Source organism: Lepidochelys kempii, chromosome 14, assembly GCF_965140265.1.
Source record: "Lepidochelys kempii isolate rLepKem1 chromosome 14, rLepKem1.hap2, whole genome shotgun sequence".
In the NCBI taxonomy this organism is placed as follows: domain Eukaryota; kingdom Metazoa; phylum Chordata; order Testudines; family Cheloniidae; genus Lepidochelys; species Lepidochelys kempii.
The window spans coordinates 9,946,301-9,960,990 of NC_133269.1; the positions used below are offsets into that span (position 1 = coordinate 9,946,301).

Here is a 14,690-nt window from a genome sequence, read left to right on the forward strand (position 1 = left end):
CCAAACGGAGCCTTTTCATTTTGAAAATGTCAGAACAGGCTGTTTCGACAATTTCTAAACTTACTTTTAGTTTGAAATGAGAAATTCATCAAAACCAACCCAGTCCCACAGTTTCAATTTTAACAAACTGGAATAGACTCCCGACGGAACCGTTTGGTTGGAAAATTCCCAGCCAGCTCTCGATGTGGAAGGAACCACGCTGCAACTGTTGTTTTGAGCAAGTTCTTTGTGGAAGCTTCTCCCTCCCTTCCCCTTTGTGTAAGCAGTGAGGCAGGCGGATTATTTTTAATGCAGGTGTTTTATACAAAGGACATGGATTTCTGGATGTCGCCCCAAACATTAAAAATATAATTCAGAATGTTGTCAGGTGAAAGTAGCTAATTTCCATGGAAATTAGCCCTGAATGGGGGGGGCCTTGCTACTCTGGGTAATCGTCCATCAGAGGCTTCTTGGCAGTTGTAGTTAATGCGCCTTCAGAAGCTTGGGGAAAAACAAGCGCAATGAATTGCTGAAAGCGTTGCCTTCAGAGGGTGCCATAAACGTAGAGTCGGGGGACTGTATGCCTGTTGCCACCGCCATGCAAGATGGACTCTTCTCATTTCTGTAAATAAGATTATGGCTGAGCTTTATAGAGCTTCCTGACAATTCTCAGGCTATGAATCCCTATGAGGAGAGTAAGGTGGTAACCAGGTGTAGCGGGAAAGTCTGGTGACCAGCTGGCCTCATGGTCATCTCGTGGCCTTACAAGTTCCGCTGGTCTAGTCGTTGCAGAGGGGGGCCCCAGCTGCAGCCTCAGTCACCCCCTCATGCTCCAAGTTCTCCCCCCAAAGCTCGTCACTAAAAAGGAGCAGGGTGGGCCAGGTAGGGAGACCTGGCCCATCCACTTCACTGGGTCCTGACCCAGGGCCTTAGGGAGTCTCTCCACATATCCAGCCCAATTACTGAGCACCCCAAATTATGTTACCCCCTTGGTCACTTCCTGTTAGTCTGGAGTGCCTCAGTTTGGGGTGTGGTCACTGGCTTAGCAGACTCTCCTCAGGTTCTTAGTGCCCAGGTCAGTCAATCAATCTCTCCCTAAGCTTTCAACACCCAAAGGGGTGAGAGGGGAACCCAAGTTCCTGCTGCTAAAGCAGCCTTCACCAAGTGGTTGCCATTCCCTGCACAGCTCTCAGCATCTGCCTGGCTTCCTGGTGCCACATGGAGCTCATTCCCCGCCCCCTACGCTACCAGTGTCCTTTAATATGCCTTGCACCTGTTGAGGCGTGCGGCCTCCCTAGCCCAATATTGTGCCCTGCTTCAATGTGGGGCCCGCAGACCCCATCGCACCACGTCTGAAACAAACCAAAAGCAACTGAGGGCCAAACCTAACTCCCACAATCTGTCTATCGCCTTCGCCAGGAGTTGGAATGAGCCCCAAGGGCTCGATCCTGCAAAATGCTGAGCACTCCTGCGAGGTGCTGAGTACCCTCAAATCCCATTAAAGTCAGTGGGAGTTGAGGGCAATGAATGTCTTGCAGGACTGGGCCCCTCAGGGTACATCTACACTGGGATAAAAGACCAGTCGCATGGCTGTGGCTTGCCCAGGCCAGCTGACTTGGGCTGCAGGGCTATAAAACTGCAGTGTAGACATGCCCTAAGAGAGCAGCCGTAATAATAATACAGACCGAAATCACAGGAGCCCCCTGCCTCCCCTTGAAATATACCGAGCAACAGAGAGACGAGCTCAGTCTGGATCCGATCGTCAGCAAAATTTGGGAGCATTCAGATCCCAGATTTTGCCACAGCCTATTGCAGAAATCAAGTCAACGAAGTACAGATCTGGATGAGCCCTTCCCCATTGCCCTAGTGTCTTTGGACGGAGGTTTGATTCACAGTAGGTTTCCTCCTAGGGCCAACCAGCCCTGGTCTCCAGAATCCTCACTCTCACGGGGTTGCCGTCTGTGATTGTGTATTACTCCTGCAAATGTCACACAAGGGCATCCTCACCTCTCTTGCACACCCACCCAGGGGCACAGCACAATCCAGCCCAGAGTGAATGAGTCAGGCAGGCCCTCCATGTTGCATCAAGCAGATTATATATTCCAACCTTCATTTCTCTACCCGCCCACCTGTGGGCAACTGAATGTGTCAGATGCTATGTGCTTCATTTCCGCTGGCAAATCTGCAGCCCTTGCATTGCAGCGAGGTGTCACTGAAGTCCCTGGAGAGAAGGGGCTCACACCCCTGTGCATTACTAGAGGCAGTGTGCTTGACTTCAGCTGTAGGCAGGGACGGAATTCAAGGGATGGCAGTAAAATACGGAGGGGAGCAGATCAGTTCCCACGTGTCCACCCCACAGGAGCCAACACCCAGTGAGCACCATGAAGCAGGGCTGAAGCACATCCGTGGGTGGTACTGCAGCCTTCCTGAGTAACAGTCTCCCTCCCAGCCTGCTCCAGGGGAAAGGCAATGATGCATTTCCCCTTACTATAGGCTAGATCACAAACGGACATTAAGTCTCCTCCCTGCTCCACAGTATGAAGGTGGATGACACATAAGCAGGCTGGTAGGAAAGCAACTGTCTTTTGGGCTCAAAAATATACGCTGCGTGGATTGCTGCGTACTGTAAACACCCTGAGAATCTTGGGCCAAGGAAGGAACGGGGGACTTCAGACGTGATGCTTAAATGCCGTACATCTGCTAGGCTGGAAACACAATCTAAGCTAAAAAAACAGCAAAGGAAAGAGTGTGGGTGGTAGAAAAGTAAAGCCTGATAAGGACAGACAGGACTAGAAAAAATAAGTCTTTGACTCGCTATGTTGTTTAACGTAGCTTCTCGATATCTTATCTCTGGTGTTTTTCTCCCCGGTACAAGGTCCTTGGGAAGGTATTTCCACTGATACCAGATGCAGAGCAACTAAAATGGTACAAGATGGGGTGTCTCTGTCAGTACATTCCAGGAAGGCAGGAGATAGGATCTGTCTCAAACTAAGAGCTGGGCAACAACTGGGCTTAATGTAAAACGACGATAGGTTAAATAGTTTCGCCTATAAACCCAGTAGCTCAATGGCCTAAACTGTACCAGCCAAGATGGTAAAGACATTTCTAATCAGAGGGCACATCTACTCTGCAATGGGGCTGTGTGAATGCAGCATGCAGAGACATACCCAAACCAGTTTTAATCTGGCTAGCAGTACAGGCTATATAAGCCCACCTGGGACATGGGGTACTTACTTGGGCGGCTAGCACGCACTGCTATGGCTTCATTGCTATTGCTCCCCGTGCTGCAATCATACCTCCATGCGTAAACACATCTGTCAAAAGTAAAGCGTTGAATGCAAGATAGCCAATGGATCAGACGCTATATCCTTTGACTTCAACTGGCTTTGAATCAGGCCTGTCAGAAGGAAGATGAGTTTAATATGGCTAGGACAAAGGAAGTCCAGTACAACTTTTATCAGTTGCTACTGTAACTGTGTGAGAAAAAGCCCAGATATTATTAGAAGCATCGCCCTGTTAAGCCAGACCTATTAAGGTAAAATGTAGTAATGGGCAAGTCTCAAAGGTACAGGAGCTTTGTGAAAACATCCAGCGTTTGGAAGTCTGTCCCCTTTGGTCAAGATTTCAGGTTTGATTTCTTGTGCAAATAGGAATTGCTAAGGATTTTCTGTACTCCCTGGTTTCAGTTTGGTCAGACATTAGTCACGAGTTACCTTCCTCACGGCAGGCTGGCTCCTGCCAAAACCAGGAGAGCAAAGATCTATGAAATAGTAAGTGAAGTTAACAGAGATTTTTCAAGGTGCAATTGGGCTCAATTTGAGCTTTGGGTAGTAATAAATGTCCCTCTTAGCTGACCTCTCTATTAAAATGATCCACTGATATTTTCCGATCATGCATGACTTGGTATTTCCACTGTTCTGAACCTATCTCTGAAGTAATGATGGGCCATTGCTGGACCATTCAGAATAGGGGCTCCAGGCGGTCAAGGCTGCCAGGCGGTTGGTTTGGATTCACCTCTGTTTTTAGGTAGTTTAGGGCAAAGCATTTGAAAACGGAAATAGGAAGGATTTGGAGTGGTATTGACCCTTGTGCAGAGACTGTGTGCTGGCCCTTTGCACTGTTTAAGTTCCACGTCTGAGTGCAGCTGGGTGAGAGTTTTCTGATGGATAGTTTACTTGCCAAAAATGCAGTTTTGGGTTAACCAAAACTATTTTCAAATTCAGGTCAAACTCAACAAATAGGTTCAGTAAAAGGAAAACAATCTGAAAAAGTCGAAACGACACATTTTGTCTTTTCATTTCAGAAGGACATTTTGTTTTGAAACTTAGCTAGATTTACATTTTAAAGAGAGTAAAAAAAACCAACCACCTGAAAATGAAATGAAAGATTTTATTGGACCCAAAACATTTGTTTTGTTCTTTTGTTCCAGTGAGAAAAACAAAAACAAACATTCCATTTTGGTTTGACCTGAAACAAAAGTTTTTTTCCACCAAACCAAAAAAAAAAAAAAAAAACAAATAAAAAATCAATTATTCACTCAGCTCTACTTCTGTGGGATTATGGGAGATTTTAGTGCTGTACAGACTTCTGTACAGGGGTTAATTCCCCCCTTACTGAATAAGATCTGCATAACGATTAGATTAACATGTAGCAAAAAAACAAGCACTCTGGATTCCACAGTGAGCTTCAGATGAGCTGGGAGGTGAAGCCTTTGCCAATCAGAGATGGGATGTTGGGTTCCAGCATCCTGGCTGACCAGTAATAGACCAGAGGTAGAGCTAATGGCAATACTTCCAGGCCTTCTTCCCTGTCCAAAAGAAAGTTGCTGGAAACCCCAAGCTAAATGCTAATAGTAAGGGACATGAAAATGTCCCGGCAAGGGACTCAAGATATCAAGATGACGATTTTACCCACTTTCCAAAGCTGGCAGATATTTAAAACATCCAAGTTGGCAGCACACCCCGTGACTACTGGGATAAACCGTTAGTGTAGACACCTCCTGAAAAAGAAACAGAGATTCACTCAAGAAAGGTGGAGGATAATAAAAACAGAAGGACCTGTTGGATACACAGGTGGCCTGAAGAGTGAGTCCAACTCTTTCCTGGTTTCCCCCCCTATTTATTTTCAATAAATAGAGAAAGGCAGCCCAGGCTGTGCAAATGGACACCCACACTCTTCTCATTCCAGCTGTGTCTCAAAGTGCTACATTTGTTCCTCCTACAGACCACTGGAAAAAAAAACCCATCCAGACCCTAATGTCTTTCCAGCACGTTGGGTCCCTCTCTCTCTTGAGCTGGGTGTCAGCAAATACCCATCAGGCAGCCATTTCCAGCTTCAGAAATCAGTGGGGAACCTCTAATTGCTACTGAAAATATTTTCCAAGGAGCAAATCAACTGGTATGCCAAGCTCCATCCCAGAGGCAAACACAATTTATTTGTCATGTTTCAACAATTTTTCTACTGTTCGTACTGTATAATTAGTCCCTTGGCAAGCTGGTGATTACACTCTGGACTGAAAAGGCGGCTCATTCTTTTGACACACAACAATCAGCCCGTACCTTGTTAAGAGGAGGATTGACTATTGTATTTACAGTCTAGAGCAGCAAGGAAATGGCCAACACACCAAATCCAGCACTGTAAATAACAAAACAAAGAGAGCCCACTGAACTGCCCCATTTAATCGTATTTAAAATAGAAACGGTACTGCTGCCATATCTTGCATTTCCCCAAGAAAGGAGAGGTTCACATACAGTATTTGTGTATTGATGCTGGATGAGAAGACAACTGCTTGCTTATTTTCATGTTAAGTCTTCTGGCTCCTCTCAAGAAGCTTTTCAGATGCTTGCACCAATGCCTGATGTCACTGGTAATGAGACATAGAACCTTTCATCCAACTCCTCCTCCTGCTAGGAATGTTGGGTACCTGGATAATATGGAAGCTGGATCCAAGCCCCCTCTGTTCTTGCAAAACCCCAACACGACTGGCAATGTTTTGCAAAAATCAAAAACTTTCATTTTCTTATTGCAAAGATCTGACAAAGCCCAAGACTTGCATCTCAACACCTCTCCCCTCAAAGCTTTGGGTGGGTCTGAAAATGGATCCAAGTCACCCCTTGTTTGGATTTGAAAAACTTGGTCAATGAGTTTCTAAACTAAATGAGTTTCTAAACCACAGCTCTCTTATTGCATTTTTAGCAGTGGGCTCTCCCTTTTTCAAATGTCCACCAATGAAAAGAGGACCTATGGCTTTGAGACCCTAGTGGATGCTCACCATGGCCAAATTCTGCAGTGCTTACTCAAGACATTTCTCACTGACTTCAAATTTGAGTAAGAACAGCAGGTTCTGAACCCACAGCCACACAAACACTGGGAAAGAAACTGAAGGGTTGATAACCTAATTTCTAGCAAACTCTCAGAGCATTTACATTCTGCTCTTAAAGACAGATTTTGGCTAATAATAACACTTAGCACTTCTAGTTTTACCTGAAAGCCTTGGAGCTGCTTGGAGGAGAGATTTCAGAGTAGCAGCCGTGTTAGTCTGTATCTGCAAAAAGAAACGAGTATTTGTGGCACCTTAGAGACTAACAAATTTATTTGAGCATAAGCTTTCGTGAGCTACAGCTCACTTCATCGGATGCATTCAGTGGAAAAAAATGAATGCATCCGATGAAGTGAGCTGTAGCTCACGAAAGCTTATGCTCAAATAAATTTGTTAGTCTCTAAGGTGCCACAAGTACTCCTTTTCTTTTGAGGAGAGAGGGTCTTTATTATTTTTGAATGGAGTGGTGTACCAAAAATCAATACCTACTGACTTCCTGTTTTCCTTCTGGGTTAAAAATATGTAGACCTGAATTCTCAGTTACACTAAGACCTTAACACACAGTCAACCAGTGGAACTCATTGCCAGGGGATGTTGTAAGGGCCAAGAGTATAACTGGGTTCAAAAAGAATTAGAAAAGTTCCTGGAGGATAGGTCCATCAATGGCTATTAGCCAAGATGGCAAAGCTTCTGATTGCCAGATGCTGAGACTAGGCGACAGGGAATGGATCACTTGATGATTGCCTGTTCTGTTCATTCTCTCTGAAGCATCTGCCATTGGCCACTGCCAGAAGACAGGATACTAGGCTACATGGACCACTGGTCTGACCCAATATGGCTGTTCTTATGCGCTCTACATCTCTCTGGCAGTGTAAATGGACTTTTAAGTGGATGTCAATGTAAATGTAATGGGGTCTTAGTGTATGTGAGAATCAGACCCATAGTACCTTACTCTAGCATATATAAAAAGCTCTGTTTCCTTATATGCATTTAATTTTCTTAGGTATTTACATGACCCCTCTCACCATCGGATCTGAGTGCCACACCATCTAATGTATTTATTCTCAACATCCCTGTGAGGCAGGACTGTGTTATTATCTCCATTTTACAGATGTTGAACTAAGGCACAGAGAGGCTAAGTGACTTGCCCAAGGTCCCGCAGGAAGTATATGGTGAAGTAGGGAACTGAACCCTGCACTTTCCAGTCTAGGCTAGTGCTCTGAGCACTGGACTGCCCTTCCTCTCTCTTCCTTGGAAAAGCTTCATCTACAAAAGGTAACAACAGGGAACCACTGTATCTCCATGGGAATAACTCTCTCCTTCAGGGCCTGACCCAAAGCTCACTGATGTCAATGGGACCAAGCTCTTAGGGTGGGGTATAACAGCTAGTTGTAACCCATCAGAACTCACTGCAGACAGTGCACCATCCCAGAATCAGATATTGCCAGATTGTATTTAGTCAAAAGAACCCTCTTGTGTTATGTTAACCACAACATAACCTACCCCAAATCTCAAACACCAGGATAAGTACCAACACCAAACACTGGTCTCTGAACTCCTCCTCTTCCTTTACACAGAGACTTCAGTGGTTCTGTCCTTATGACAATCAAATGTTGTTAATGGCTAACGAGTGAGACATAGAAAACAGGACTGGGTCTACTACCGGAGGACTTTTTGTGTGTGCATGAAACATCGCCCATCCTCCCAGTAGAGGCCATTTCATGACTACAGTGTTTTTTCCCCGGTGAAAAAGCCCTGTGAAATGATCATTTGCACATTGAAAGATGCTATGTTTAAAATTGCACATTTAACACAATTTTTAAAAGTTCTAAAGTTTAACATTTTTTTTCTGTCTTCACTCAAACGATGGCCCAGGTTCCTCAGACAAACCCTGAAACACCGTCACTGTTAATGGGAAAAGGGACCATTTTAGAAGGTGTCAAATGAACCGCAATAAAACCCTTGATACCTGGGGATTTTAAATATCAGGTCACATGAATTGCACCCGACTGGCTGGGATTAAAGGCTGGATGCACAGAGGTTTCTTCCTCCCTGTCTGTCTCAACCTGCGCACACCACTGGCTCGGTGCATCTCTTAAGCTCCGGCATGTGCCACCCTCCTTCTCAGAGCCGCCTCCAACTCCTCTCACATGGCCACCTTTGCGCTGAAGCTGGGCATCTCTGTGCAGAGTGGGCACTTGGGAGGAGGGGGCAAGGCAACACCTTGGTAGTGTTTGAGAAGGGAACTTGTGATGCCAGGGTATTATTTTTCCTCCTTCCTCCCCCAAGACCAGACCTCTAAACCCCTGAGTCAGCATCACAACAAAGAAGCAAGCTGAACACCAGGGTTAGCATAAGTGCAACTCTCTGGGTGGAATAAAGGGGACATGTCTCATGACCCAGCTTCTTACTACCCTGTTTCTGTTCTCCCTCAATGCAGCTGCAGAGCTCAGGCATCCTGCCTCTTGCTCCTTCCCCTAACTGCATCCCTGAGGTTAGACACGGGATGCAGACAGGAGGGGGCAAAGAAAATTAGATGGGCAACTCTCAATTGAGGCAGTGAGAGGTACCTGTATAAATGCTAGCGTCACCAAGATTTTGCCTTCACTAAGGAACCAGGCCACCTGTCAGGAGCCAGTACATTTTCATAGGGAACTGGGCATGAAACTCTTGCTGTTGCTGATAGGCCTGGATCCCTGTGCACATCAAAAGTAACTTATTTTATCTTCTCTTCTTTGGGGGACTGAAAGCCCCAATAGCAGCAGCTGGGTGTCACTACAAGAGTGGAGGAAGCAGAGGTGCTCACTCACTGGCCTTTCTTCAGTCTTATGCTGACATCTAGTGAACATTTTCAAAATTGCACTTACAAAGTGCAGTTCCAAGAGCGCTTCAAATTAGTCTCTCTTCTTCTGCCCCGCTGGACAAGGCTCTGCCAGCTGAGTCCTCTGACAGATTGGGGGTGGTGAGCAGCTTGTGCCACGATGTCCTTTTCCCACACAGACTTTCCGTCACGGGGCGGGGAGGGGCAGGCAGGCAGGCGCTTGGATTCCACTGAAGGTGAATCTAGCCCACTGTCTATGCGACAGGTGCTTGGGAAACCCTCTGGGCCCTCCCAGTACTGCCACCAAAGTTTCCATAACAGCATTACAAAAAGCAGCCAATTTTGAACCTGGTGAGTGCATTTTTTCCCCAATCCAGGTGCAATCTGTCCACACTAAGGTCTGAATCAAGGATCTGAGTACAGCATCTTTGCAACTTGAGCTCCAAGAAGACTTAGCAGCAAAGGTAACTTTCTTCCCAGGCCTCTTCCAGCCGCTAGGTTGCAGGAATGTTACATTTTGCAGTTGAGCCTGAGTATCAGGACTGCCGTCTTCTAGAAGGCAGAGAAATCCCGTTTTCAGCAGTGCTTTGAATGGAGTATGTCACAGCAGCACTCCGGCAGTCCCAAGGCTGAGAATGCAATGCTTAAAGAGCACTTGCTTGCCTTCAGATGTCCCCATGGCAATGGTACAGGTCTGAGGAAGCCCCCTGCTTTTCATTTCTGAGTTGTCCTTTCATAGTGTCTACCCAGCATCTATCTCAAGACAAGGAATCCGGCTCAGGATACCAGGTAAGGTCGCCATCAATCTAATCAGTTACAAAACCAAGGAGCTTGAGAAGCAAGGAAATGAAGAGGTAAGGACGTCCTCACTCTTACGCTGCCCACATAGGAAACGAACCATTATTCTTATTCAGCATAAAGAAACAATAATACAAATAAGTCCCAACAACTCTGCCCTACTCTAACCAACATTATGGCTCAAATGCTGCCCCCATGTCCGCAGTCATTGGGGGCCCCTGGGCAGATGACTCAGGACAGTTCCACTGCACAAGAGAAGATGGAGGTGGGGTCAATCTTCACAAACAGCAGCGGTGGTTTGTGCAGCACCACAAAGGGGGTGGCCCACGCGTTCATCTCTCCAGGGAAGGTTGGGCGGACGAAGCCTTTGTGGCCCAGCATCAGGTGATGGCAACCAAGCAGAGGATTTGGGCCCAACAATGTAGGGGGTGTCTCTGGTTTAGGTAAACCTCAGAAGTGCTATGACTAAGCATGTACTTGGCTTTGCCCTGCAAGCCCCTGAGCCCTGCAATGTCCTCTCATTCTTCAGGGCCCTGTGCAGATTCTGCTTTGAGCTGTTATATGAACCCACCAAGGGAAAATTCCTACATAACAAAAATCCTTGCAAATCAACCAACCTCGACAGCTCATTAAATGGAAGAAAACAAATCTCATCACAATCTGCCTGGGAAGTATTGATTTCTGCTCTAGAAAACATGAATGCAAGGGAACCTTGGAACTAGGTTCTTGGCGGAAGCAATGCAGATTACTAACTGGGAGGGAAACACACTGTGCTCTCCTTCTCTGTCCATATGTCTGATCCCAAACTGCAGAAGGCAGTGGAAAGACTCCCAGGGTGAGATTCTGTGCTGCACCTCTACGAACCTCCTATGGGCTCCAATCCTAACCCTAGCAAAGGGCCCTTTACCAACCCCTCCCCTAGCCCAAGGCCACCTGTCTGCTCCAACCATAATGCTAGCTTGGCTCCACCTACTGGCTCCAGGCCTAACACTAGCCCAAGGCCACTTACCAGCTGTAGTGCTAATTGTTGACCAAAGCCACCTTCAGGCTCTAACTCCAGCCTGCTGCAACCCTAAGTGACTGCAACCCGTATCTGGTACGTTTAATGGCTCCAACCCTAACCTAACCCCAGCACCCTGTACTAGCTCCAACCTCTAACGTAGCTATGGTGTTCCCTATGCGACTAAACTCTAACCCATCAACCTACAGGCCTTTAGCGTCACAGCTTAGGGTTCACCCTAACCTTACCCCGTTCCAGCCCCAGCCCTAACCTAGGGAAACCAACCAGCCTGAACCCTAACCCTTGCTAGGGCTGTCAACCCCCTCCAATCCTAACTCTCTGAGTACTAGTCACCCCATTTCACAAGAATATTGCAGAATTAGATGGGGTTCAGAGAAGGGTAATGAGAATGATTAGGGGCCTGCAAAACTCACATATGAAGAACAATTGAAAAGACTGGGAATGTTTTCTTTAGAGATGAGATGAATTAGAGGAGACATTGTAGAAGTGTACAAATAATGCACGCTACAGAGAAGGTAAATCAGGGTCTTCTATTATCCATGTCTCATAACTCAAGAGCAAGGGGATAGTCAATGAAACTGAAAGGCGGCAACTTCAAAACTGACAAAACAAAGAATGTTTTCATACAATGCTTAATTAGACTGTGAAACGCATTGCCACAGGATGTCCTTGAGGCCAAGAACTTGGTAAGTGGCAAAGAGGGATGGGCTATTTATATGGAGAACAAACATGTCTAGAGTTATAATGATAAATACTAAAAAAAGAAAAATGTAAAGAAAAGAGTTTTGGAAGGGATACAAAACCTCATACTTCAGGGTTTCAGCCAATCACTAAGTATCAGGGTTAGGATGATACTCCTCAGGGGGGCAGATCATCCTACGCCTGCCTACTGAGAATTTCTCTGCACCTTCTGCTGAAGCATCAGGTGTTGACCAGTGTCAGAGACAGGAAACTGGACTAGATGGATCATAGGTCTGGCCCAGGCTGGCTGTTCTGAAGCACACAAGGACAGGCCAACATTGAATCAGGCCCAAGAGTTCATCCCAGAATACCATCAGTCCCCACTCTTTTACAGCCTAGTTTCCCCCTCAGAGGTATTGTTGCTTTCACACACTTGCACCCCAGGTTGCGTCGACACTGGTAAATTATGGCCCATAATTCAGCACTATTGCACTCCACCAGTGCTGGCAATAGCAGAAACTGTAGGGTACACAGGGCTCTGGCATTTTCTCACTCTGTTGCCTAACCTTGCGCAGCGTAAGCTTCGAGGATAAAATGGTAAAAATGCCTGTCTCCTGTCTACACAAGCACTGCCATGGTTGATACCACTAGTAGAGCTGAACGGGTAACAGCACACTGATGGGAGACTTCTCTCCAAAACCCAGGCGAGGATGAGACCAGCCTGGTTAGACAACACCGAGGGAAATACGCTCGAGCATTGTGTACCTCCAGCGTCCTGCACGGCTACCGCCAGGTGGACCTGCAACGGCGGTGAACCACGGGGTCCCGAATTCGCCAGGGTCGCCACTAAGTGATCAGAGCCCTGACACGTGTATAGGAGGCGATGATCCAACTCCAGTGCAGACAAATTCTGGGGCTGAAGGTCAAGTAATTTATTTGGAGGAAGGTTCCAAGTTACTGCTTCGTAAAGCAGGGTGGCCGTGCCTTAGTGTGCTACAGACTTTTTATGTGTCTTCAGCTCCAATGCAGAACAATATGCTGTGGGACGAAGCTGCATGAACTGGAAGGAGGATGCAGAGGCAGCAGGTCTCAGTCAGGGAGAACTCACCTTCTGGGCACTTTTTAAGGAATTTCTGGATAGTGTAGCAGGGACTTTCCTGGTCTGACTTCAGGCCCGTCCCTGGCCTCAGTTTCCCCTCTCCTGGGGTTGACCGTAAAACAGGCTTTAGGAGGGGAAGTGAGGGAGAAGACTGTACCAGAAGACTGTAACATAAAGGGCAAAAGGGAATTTTTGGCAGAATGTAGCAACTCAAGGTGGACACCTAGATTAACACCTCAACTTCCACAAGAAGTAACATACAAATGGTTAACAACCATGAGTGGTGGGGACTTTATGTTGTCTTTCTGATAAATTCACAACCAAAGTCCTTTCAATGCATTTTATGTATATTTCAGACCAGCAGAAAGAACATCTGCACTGTTGTGTTTATTTTAATATAGCTCTGACTCTTCCTCCCACCATGGTGTTGGTTTGCTTGCTCCGTTTTCAGTATCCAGACAAAGGACCTAGAATATACTGGCAAATATTCTCCTTCCTGCATGATTTATGATGCCAATACTGTGTTGGTCTATCGTATTTTGGGGCATTCACTGTGATATGGTATTAGAAAGATTAAAAATGAAATAAAACATATGAGGAAGAAATAAATGCTCCAGTTACAGGATATTTGGGGAGGTTGCATTGATCCATGTGAGATTATCCACAAAGCAGCAAAATTATTAAACTTGGGGACCATGGGCCTGGAAAGCTCAAGGGATTGATAAAGGAATACAGAACATTTATGCCAGCGGTTTGAATTGCACTCCGCCTTAGGAGGTAATGATGGTCATTACTGTCCAATGACTTTTTGGCAGCCTTTGTGAAATGAGGTGCTGGTCTCAGACCTGTATCCAGTTGGCAGGTAGTTAGATCCCAAATAACAGCCATCATCTCTGACCTCTACTGTGGCCATTTGAGCAGAGACACCAAAGATCAGCAGGGTTTGGAGAGTGAATTACCCTATGACTCCTCAGAGATGGTGTGTATAGATGAAGGGGTAAGCACATTATTGGTATGAATATTGGAATACACCCATGGATATTTAGAACTCTTCCAGCTCTGGTTTGAATAAGTAGATACATTTGGGGGCAGCTGGGATGGGGGACAGCATATTTAAGCAGAACTTCCAGACATTGGAAGTTCATCCACTGCTAAATTGGATCCTGCCGCTACACCGATCGTTTGATGCGGTGAGTTGGTGTTGCACTTGTCTTTATGTAGATAGAGCCTCATTCTGAAAGAGGATTCCCTTCCAGCATCACCTCTAACATCACTAGAGAGTGCTTCAAAGACAATTCTGTTCCTATCTTCTGATTGTAAGTGGCCCCTCCAGTAAGGGGAACTGACCTGCTCTTCAAAACGCTGGCAGAACGCACCCTTGCTGAGACAGACGAGATCATTTAACAGATGCTTCATAGGCACAGCAACTAGGGTTGCCAATTTTGGTTGGATGCATTCCTGGAGGCTTCATCACATATTAATCTTTAATTAAAGATTATGTCCCTTAATTCCTAGCGGCTCCAGGAGGGTTGGCAACCCTAACAGTAACAGGTCTCATCTCTGCCATGGGAAAATAATATTGTTCCCTTGGGTAATAAAGGTAATCAGGGTGATTTCAGCAATTAAACCGTACAGACCTCCAGTGCACAAAACATTTGCTTGTTTCTTACCAACATACCCCAGGCCTAAGGTTGCGAGTCTTTCACGGAGGTCACAGATTCCTCTGTAACTTCCGCAGCTTCCCCCTGCCTGGAAGAGTGGTGGTGGGGCCTCAGGCCGCCCCCTGCTCAGAGTGGTGGTGGCGGGACCACGGGCCGCCCCCTGCCTGGAGCATTTTTGACACGCACTAGAAATTACAGGGGTTCTATAGAGCTAAGGATTCTCAGGACCTGTATGATCCTATAGAGGACTGTATATCTAGGGGGGTCTGGCCCGGCCCCACTGGCAAACAGATGATGGTCCACCGATAACA

General features: G+C 46.4%; 1 protein-coding gene across 1 annotated transcript in view; it reads right to left on the minus strand.

Moving 5' to 3' along the window:
• RAB11FIP4 (RAB11 family interacting protein 4) overlaps positions 1 to 14,690 on the minus strand; it is a 195,006-nt gene that overhangs the window by 91,611 nt on the left and 88,705 nt on the right. The gene's annotated exons all lie outside the window — the stretch shown is intronic.